Genomic DNA, 9,192 nt, shown 5'->3' with positions numbered 1-9,192 from the left:
ACCCACCACACACCGACTCAGATGCTCCTAGATGGGAGGATTAAGGACGGGACGGTGAGCAGTGCCCGCATTGCTCGCTGGACCCTGCTCCTCTCCCAGATGGACCTCAGAGTAGAAGGCCCCCATGAGCCAAGGCTCGCAGCCAACCTAATCAACCCAGGGAAAGCCCACAGGTGCTCCATAGAAGGGGTATGGGAGGTGAACATTGGCCTTCGGGCTGGGTTACACCCTACAGGCCGGGACATCTACGTGGATGGGTCCAGCACGGTATCTGCAAACGACTCACTGGGTGCGGATCCTATGACCCAAGGGCAGGTATTACCCTGGCAATCAAGCTCTCCAGCACCATGAGCGCCTAGCATGCTGAACTGTCCGCCGTAATGTACGTGGTGACCCACCGCGAGGAATTCCCTATCCCGTACACGATTTGCTCGGACAGTATGTTCACCTGCAATTCGTGTACGGAGTACCTGGCTATCTGGTCCCGTCGCGGATACACGTCCGCTGACGGGAGACCCCTGACAATCAAGCCCCTGCTGGAGAAAATCATGACAGCGGTGGGGGAAGAAGGAAAGGTCTACATACATAAGGTGAAGGCCCATTCAAAAATCGAACCCCGTGCAGAGGGAAACCAACAGGCTGACAAACTGGCCAAAGAAGGTGCCCGCACTGGAAAGTTCTGGGACCCCTATGACACCGGCCGCATAGCAGCGGTCAAGAATAAGAACAGGGCAGCAGAGAGTACAGTGATAGCTTTGGCCCCGGACTTAAAAACAGTTCAGGCACAGGACCGAGTCCTGAAAGCTGTCCTGAATGTGCTAGCTGGAGGAGAGAGAGTAGAAGGTCCGTACGGCACAGCAGCCATTACCGTTAAGGAAGGCATGCTGGTTAAAGAGGGACAATGGGTCGTGCCACAGCAGCACCAGAGGGAATTCCTAAAACTGGCCCATGAGGGTCCAGGAGCGGGACACCCCGGGCCTGAGACCACCTGGCAACGAGTGGAACAGGCAGGATGGTGACCGGGACTCAGGGAGGACGTCCGTGGGATCTGTGCGAAATGCCTGGTGTGTGCTGCGAACAACCCTGACCCCCAGAAAAGGAAGGTGTCCCTAGGACACGTCAGGATGGTAGAGGGACCATGGCCGTCAATCCAAATTGACTACATCGGGCCACTACCCACCGCCCAGGGAGGCCACAAATACTGCCTCGTCCTGGTGGACGTGTTCTCAAAATGGGTTGAAGCCTTCAATTGCCGAACAGCCACCGCACTAGGGACAGCTAAGACTCTAGTGAGGGAAGTGTTCTCCCGGTGGGGACTCCCACAGTATGTGGAGTCGGACCAGGGGAGCCATTTCACCGGGCAGTTATTGCAGGCAACCCTTAACGTGCTCGGCATTGAGGGGAAATGGCACATTGCCCACAATCTACAGTCATCGGGTAATGTGGAGCTTTTAAACTACACCATTAAAGAAAGGCTGCGGAAGGAGACAGGAGACTCACCCCAAAAGTGGGTGGAGGTCTTACCGTTGGACCTAATGGGGATACGAGCCAGCCAGTCAAAGAGCACGGGGTATTCCCCACGCGAGCTCATGACTGGCCGGATCATGCGGACCCCCACCCATGTCCTCGCCCCGGTGCTCAAAGAAGGTCAGTTCAGAGAGGTGAACTGGGACTGGTTTGTCAGGAACCTGTTTGAACACCTCAAACAGATTCACTGGCAGGCTGCAGTAACATGGGCAGACAGCATCAGAGTAACCGATTGCTGCTAGAACCCAGCAAACACCACGAATGGGAGATAGGAGGCCAGGTCATGGTGAGGAACCATGCTCGGGTCGGGGTTTGTGAAGCATTATATATGGGGCCATACAGCATTGTCGACAAGGCAAGCCCGATGGTCGATGCCATAAAGCTGCCCCGCTGTACTAAGTGGTTCCACATCAACCAGTGCAAGCTCTACAACCCAGGGTCAGCCAAGCACAGAGTTCAGCCGGGATGTGTGAACTGTCCTCAGGACAGGGACCCTCCGTTGGCCGCCCCCGACGGTGGAGGACCCACAGGGAATGTGGCAGGCTCAGAAACCGTGCCTATAGGGACGGTGAATTGCAGTACTGGAGGGGCTATCCCACCCATCTTTTGGGATTCGGACGCACCCCCAGTAACCCAAGCCCTGAGAAGGACCCTCCATACACCACGGCCAAAGATACCGTGGTCACCGGCAGATGAGCCTCAGTGATTCTACCCTTGGAGAAGGGCAGCCCGACAGGAAAGGCCGAAGGTCAGAAGTACAGAGGCCACTCAGAGTAGGGACCCGCAGCCAGCCGCCTCCAGCGGTGAGGGTCTCACAGGAGCAGTAGCATCGAGCTGTCCCAGAGACAAGAGTCTCCAGCTCACCGGCTGCGGGGAAACCCGAGCATCCAGGCGGCTATCAGACCGCACAAGGCATAGGCCTGACAGGGACTAACCAGGCCACCCGGAGACGGGTGGCGGTTGTACATAGCTCTAATTTTTAGTCGAAGGTAGCTGACTCTACCATTTTACATTTTAAGGTTTAGTTTAGAATTGAGGGTAATGTTTCAGTAATGTTTTGGTGATTGTTTTGAGTTTGTCTTGTGTGTCAGCCAGCCTGAGAGCAGTTCTCAAGGGCAGGATCCAGACATTACCGGGTGATGGACAAACCTCAGGCGACCAATTGATGTTGTTTAATTTGAATCTACGTTCTTCCTTCTGTAATGTGGTTGTACGTTGGCTACATGCTGGTGAATATAATGCAATTGAAATGAAATGTAACTGTGCTGAAATGCAATTGTAGGGATGGAACCCCCTCCAAGCTGGGAGGGTGTAAACGTAAAAAGTTTGTACCTGTAAAGGGAAAAGTGTGTATCTGTGGTGATGTTGCACAAGTGTAATGCATATTTTGGTTATTAGTTTAGTTAATTTACAGGGAAGGTTATTTCTTGAGAGCCAGGAACTTTGCTCACCTGTAAGATGATACCATAAATGACATGGTATCACAGGGGGGGAATGTAGAATTTACCAATATTTCGCAAAGATGCCTGGTACCTTTCCCCTGCAGAGGAGAAGAATTCCTTTCTGGGCTTTTAAAATGAGTTTAAAGGGGCAGACGACGCCTGCAGGGGATAAAAGGGAATGCATTCATCGAGACACCCCCCGCCCCCCACAGTGTTTGGACTCATAGGAAAGAGAATTCAAAATGGACCTAAATTTCAGAAGCCTGAGATCCCTGAAACATCTATGGGAAGGAGCAGATCAATTTTAAGATACTACAACATTTTGGCTGCAAAAAAGAATTACTGAGTACAGAAGGTGGGGCTAAACTCTGTGAAGCAAATTCATGTATTAAGGATACCAGACTGTCTGGGGGGAACTATTCACCCCATAAGAGATAATCGAATTACCCAATCAAGCACAACAGAAATCATGGTCAGGAAACTGGAGAATCCTCAAACAATGCAAAACCAGTGATAGCACATTCTCACACCCGAATCGAGTTACTGCCGACAAAGGAGACATTTGAAAATCAATGGACAGAACAGTTTAAACAGAGCCTAAGAGATTTGATGGGAGATAACAAAGCCTTTTTTGGGGGATATATCTATCCCCCAGTTTTACAAGGAAAAACTAACAGAACACAGACTGGAACTCGCACTGACTCGAACAAGGACACAGACTGGAACACAGACACAAACACAAGCAGCCTGCTTCCTCTGCAGTGAAGAAATGGAACAGTGAAGGAAACTACCAGAACTCATCAAGAACTGACCGAGCACGAGGCCCACGAAACGGAAGGTTGTCAGCAAACAAATTGACAATCACTCTACAATCTACTTCTGAACGACCCAACGGGGCAGAAATTACCAAAAGGGATTAACTAAAACTATTCCTAACCAAAGAAAGTGGGTACTTACCCCATACATCCAAAACGTAACTTAGCGTATCAACGGACGCACCCCAACCGAAGACTACGCAGTTCGAAGTCCTCTCCTCTGTCCGGGGTACGGCTCGCCTAGAAGGCCAAGTGCAGCGAACCCTGAAACCACGAATCACCGGCAACTGTCTAAAGGGATTGGTGAGCATAGCCCCTGAACCCTAAGAGCTATAACTTAGTTAGTTGGGGTAATTGGGAGGGGGGAGGCTGGGATAACTTGTGTAAATGTATCTGCATTCTCCTCTTTACTCCATTTACAGTTTAAGCTATATTTTTTTCCCCACAGGCTGTAATTTGACAATTTATTCAATGTGTTGTACCCCTCAGTGTGTATTGGTCTGTGTGTGTTATTAAAGGTGTGCCTTTTACTTCTTTTTAAACACAATAAAGCCATGCCTTCTTCCTACCTTGAAACCGATTGTCTGTCCAAGTCTTTCACAGTCCCTTCATAATTCCAGTGTCGAGAACCAAGGGTCAACGAGCGATTCGGAACCACTCATATATGGTCAGAAGGGCAAGCTGACCCCCTGAAAACCATCCCTTACACTGCCGGCCACAACTCCTTCATAACCGATCTTATTCCTCTCACTACTTCTTTACCCATGGATTCCTCGTGAGGTTGTGGTGACCTGAAATTTCTAAAATCTTAATTTAAAACTAGAACTCTTAAACATTCTTAAACTCATATCGTGTTATTATATACATCTGCCACCCGTCTCCGACTGGCCAAGTTAATCCCTGTTCTTCTCCTTCCCTTATTCAGCCTCTGGTTTGCCTGTGTGGCCGGCGGTAAGGCGGTCTGTACCACAGGACCCAGAGTGTTCTGACTGGAGGTGTGCCTGAGTCCCACATTATCGGGGGAATGGCCCCTCTGGGGCAACAACACACTTCCCCTTTAGGTGTGGCTGCTGAGTTCATTTCATTAACTGAGGATTCTGCACAGCCGGGGGCTGTAGGCTGGGGACTCTCAGTTAGTGGCTGGTCCACCACGACCTCTCCTGTGAGTCCCTCACCGCCGAAGGCTGCCGGCTGGGGATCCCTGTCCGTAGACTGATCCCTGATCTTGGGTATTCTCGAACGGATGGCCAACCTCCCGGGGCTGACCCACTGAAACTGGGCACTGGTGATCACGGTGTCTCCGGGAAGCGAGCCGGGACAGCTTTGTCAGGAATCTGTTTGTACATCTTAAACAGATTCACTGGCAGGCTGCTAACAACATGGGCAATGAACTCAGCACTTTAGCTTGAGTGTTCAGGACAGAACGCGCCCCTGAGCATGTATGAGGAAAAAGCTCCAGAAAATATTCTCGGCCAGGGAGCTTTCGCTTGTGAGGTGAACGTGTTAAGCGCGACACTGCGGAAACATCTCCACTTTCAGCACCAGGTCAGACAGAAATGTGAAGCGAGCAGGTGGACTGCAGAATCCAACTTTTAAGGAGTTGGTCGTGGTGTCAAACAAAGAGTTTCACTAAATGATTAAAAATAAGAAATGTCAAAGTCGAACATGCATCTCCAGAGGAGACTGCGATCTGAACACAGCACCTTAAACAACTCCGCCACCCTGAGTACTCAATGCTAGATGTGGCCACCTGCAGATTGATTTTGAACTTTTGTGTCCTGACACATGAAATAAATGAGGGCAGCAGGCGTATCTCTGCCTGACACCGGGGAAACAGTGAGACAGATCTTGGAGCAAGGGTCTGGTTATTGCCAAACAGCAAAGAAAATATTTTCTGGAAGAACAATGTTGAAAATAATTGCAACCCCAACATGATTAGAACACACAACCTTTCAATTTGGAGTCAGGCATGCCAACATTGCCTGACAAGGTCCACACATGAAGTCTGAGATGTTCGGCGATATGAAGGTTTCACAATACAAGAGGCTTCAAAATCCCCGCCCATTCCCACCAGGTGTCAGAAGCAGCGCTCACCTGCCAGTCACCGTATGTTTTTTTCTTAAACTTTTGTATTGTTTTCACGGGAAAGCATCATTAATTAACCCCTCACCTTCTTTTGCACAATGAAAGAAATGCTAACTGAGGGAGAGTCGATACTTCAATCATTTGTCCTGTGCTTTGGGGAGCGGGCAGTGAAGTGGACCTGAGTCCATGATTGCATCGGCCATGATCGTATTAAATGTCGGAGCAGGCTCGAGGGGCGTATGGTTGACTACTGCTCCTATTTCTTATCTTCTTATGTTCTTATGCATGTTGACCCATTTTACTCACTGTATTTTAGGAGTCTGGTTCAAAATCTTCATTGCTGATGACACCAGGAATCTGGGGCAACTTTTGTCAAATTTAACAGCACCGGTTATTCCGACCGTGCACAGAAAATAGAATCCTATGGTGCTCCTTTTCAGATTCAATGCAGCAGGATTTCAAATAAAGTAAAATAATTTTACAGTGAAAAGATTTAGAAGTGTTACTTGTATTTGTGTCTTTAATTAAACTTTGTGGCGTCTGACTCCAGTTCATGCCTCTGCTGAATAAGAAAGGAGGGTTTGACGTTGACCAGACTGCACTGCCCCTGATATTTGTGAGCTCATCCTTTATATTCAGTGGTTTCTCGCCCTTTGATGGGCTGCAGTGTGGCGGATATCACGTTGGCCTCACACGCGAAAGGTCCCCGGTGGATCCGTTTTCTCTCACTCAAAGTTATCTATTTATTGGTTAAATAAAGAGCAATTCAGGATTAAGGGAGCCCTTTTGCCAGGAGAATAAATAGCAAATAAAAACAGCAAATTCTGCAAATCTCAGCAAATCAGGCAGCATTTGCCAGGAGACTCAACTCGCCTCCGATTGTTCCCATTTGGCAAGTTTAAACAAAATGTTTCTGCCTGGGATCGAACCAGGGACCTTTTGCGTGTAAAGCAAACATGATAACCACTACACTACAGAAACCACTGGTACAGCAGCCCCAACAGAGGGGAGTTGACCAGTGAGCTCCCTCTGCTGATCGGGAATGAGGAGGCTCACCTGAAACAACTTCTGTCCCACACTGCAAGTTCTCAATCCATCTCCTCCACTGCCCTTTACAGAAATGTCACGGATCACCCAGCCACCGTGTTCACTTCCACATCCTCACAGTGGGGCCACAGAGGCTCCTACCGTCTCCCCGCGATCAGTGAACTCACCCAGTTTGTATAATTAAACCCGGAACACGTGCCCGGCAAAGGGCAGGAGAAGCCAGATAGTCTGTAAGCTCGGTCTATCGCAGAAAGTATTGGTATTCATGGTGCTTACAGCAATTATTAATCGTCTCACAGACCTCAATTATTTTTATGCGATGAATTGATCGAGTATCGTTACCACGTCAGTGCGGCAGATCTTAACCCCTCGACCACCAGGGAACAGTTATGATAGATGTTGATATATTTATATATATTTATATAAGAACCTGAATATCAACGGCTAGCTACCTTGACCTCATGGCGAACAGCAGTGCATCTAACTTTGAGTGAAGTAAATTGTTCCACAATGAAACCCATTTCATCTTTTGTTCCCTTTTAAACGCTAGAAACTGAGACAGGGGGAATACATAGAGAAATAAAAGCACCGGGATATAGACAAGAGGAAGAGAGAAGGGGAAAGATACTGTCCCCACCCAGAACTAATGCAGAAACCCCTCTGCTGCGCTCGGGGTGGCCACCCGCAGCCTGGATACACTAACGGGAGAACACCAGCGGCAGGTCGGGGCCATAAAAGGAACGGCGAGCGGCCCTGGGAGCAGCTTGGAGGTCCCGGGAGACTGCTCCAGGGAGCAGCGCGAGCTGGTGCAGCAGGGTGGCGGCAGCGAAGTGTGATGTCATCAAGGTCCAGGTCAGTGATTGGAGCGTGGGCAGATACAGCAGGAGCGGCGAGATCGGGACGAAGGAGCGGCGAGAGACTGTGGAGGGATGTGATCGGGGCCCAGGGGAGGCATGAGTTCAGGGCCAGGGGCCCAGGGGCCCAGGGGCAGCACAGACCAGCCCACACTGTGATATGTGTGCACACTGGGTCCGTGCAGCAGAGCTGGTCTCCAGTCGTCGTGTTTAACCCTTGCCACTGGACGAAAACTTCGAACTGTCAAGCCCGTGTGATGGCTGGGGTGCAACGGCCAGCACACGTTAAAAAAATCCACGCACAGGCATCTTCCACCCTTCAATATACATTTCAGGGCCTGGAATATTGAAACACCTGTGAACTCATCCTTCTTTGGCGAGGAAGCAAGTCATCCTCTCTTCGAGGGACTGCCTATGATGATGATGAACTGGATTTGCTGCAGTCCGCGGGCAGCAGGTGATGAAAGCGGGCGTGAGAGGGTGAGTGACAGGTGGGCACTGCTTCTGATGCTGTCTGACCCACGCTGGGAGTGGCCGGGGATTTTAAAGCCCTTTCATTGCACCAATGCAGGGTAAATGAAACTGTGTTTCAGGAACCTTCATGTTTCCAAACATGGACATTTTGCACTGTAGACCTCGTGGTGCAACGGTAGTGTGTCTGACTCCCGATCAGAAAGCTGTGTATTCAAATCATGTTGGGATCATTGTTCTTCAAAAGTTGCAAACTTCTTTGCTGTTTGGCAATAACCTGACACTTGCTCCAATGTTTTTTTCCCTGGTGTCAGTCACAGATATGCCAGATGCCTTCATTTACTTCATGTCACAAGACACAAAAGTTCAAAATTTAAATGAACTTACAGTCTGGATGGCCGAGCCGTCGAAGGTGCTGCGTTCAGTTTGCAGTCTGCTCTTAAAGCGCGGTTTCAAATCCCTTTTCTTATTTTTAGTCATTAAGCAAAACTCATTTGCTTGGCACCACGACCAGCTCCTTAAAAGTGGGATTCAGCAGTTCACCTGCTCGCTTAACATTTCTGTCTGACCGGGTGCTGAAAGTGGCGATGTTTCCGCAGTGTCGCGGTTAACACGTTCGCCTCACACGCGAAAGCTCACCGGGTGGGAATATTTTCTGGAGCTTTCTCCTCATGCATGCTCAGGGCGAGATTGTTCTCCTGTGAAAGGTCATATGATCAGAAACATGTAAGGATTAGGAGCTGGAGTAGGCCATTCGGCCCCTCGAGTCTGGTCCACCATTCAAGAAGATCCTGGCAGTTCTTCGACATCAAGTTTAAACATCTGGGGCGGAGCCAACAGGCGCCTGGCTGCAATCAGTGACAAAAACGTTTGCTTTAGCAGAAGCACAGCGAGCTCAGTTGATACAGCGTGAGATTTTTAATATCAGATTCTCGGGTTCGAACACCAAGT

General features: G+C 49.5%; 1 non-coding gene across 1 annotated transcript; it reads right to left on the bottom strand.

Moving 5' to 3' along the window:
- Nucleotides 1-6,777: 6,777 nt before the first annotated feature.
- On the bottom strand, nucleotides 6,778-6,850 carry trnav-uac (transfer RNA valine (anticodon UAC)). The gene has a single exon. It is a non-coding gene; the product is annotated as a tRNA-Val (tRNA).
- Between the last annotated feature and the right edge of the window lie 2,342 nt (nucleotides 6,851-9,192).

Source organism: Pristiophorus japonicus, unplaced genomic scaffold (assembly GCF_044704955.1).
Source record: "Pristiophorus japonicus isolate sPriJap1 unplaced genomic scaffold, sPriJap1.hap1 HAP1_SCAFFOLD_210, whole genome shotgun sequence".
Classification (NCBI taxonomy): Eukaryota; Metazoa; Chordata; class Chondrichthyes; family Pristiophoridae; genus Pristiophorus; species Pristiophorus japonicus.
This window is presented reverse-complemented; position numbering and strand designations above follow the sequence as displayed.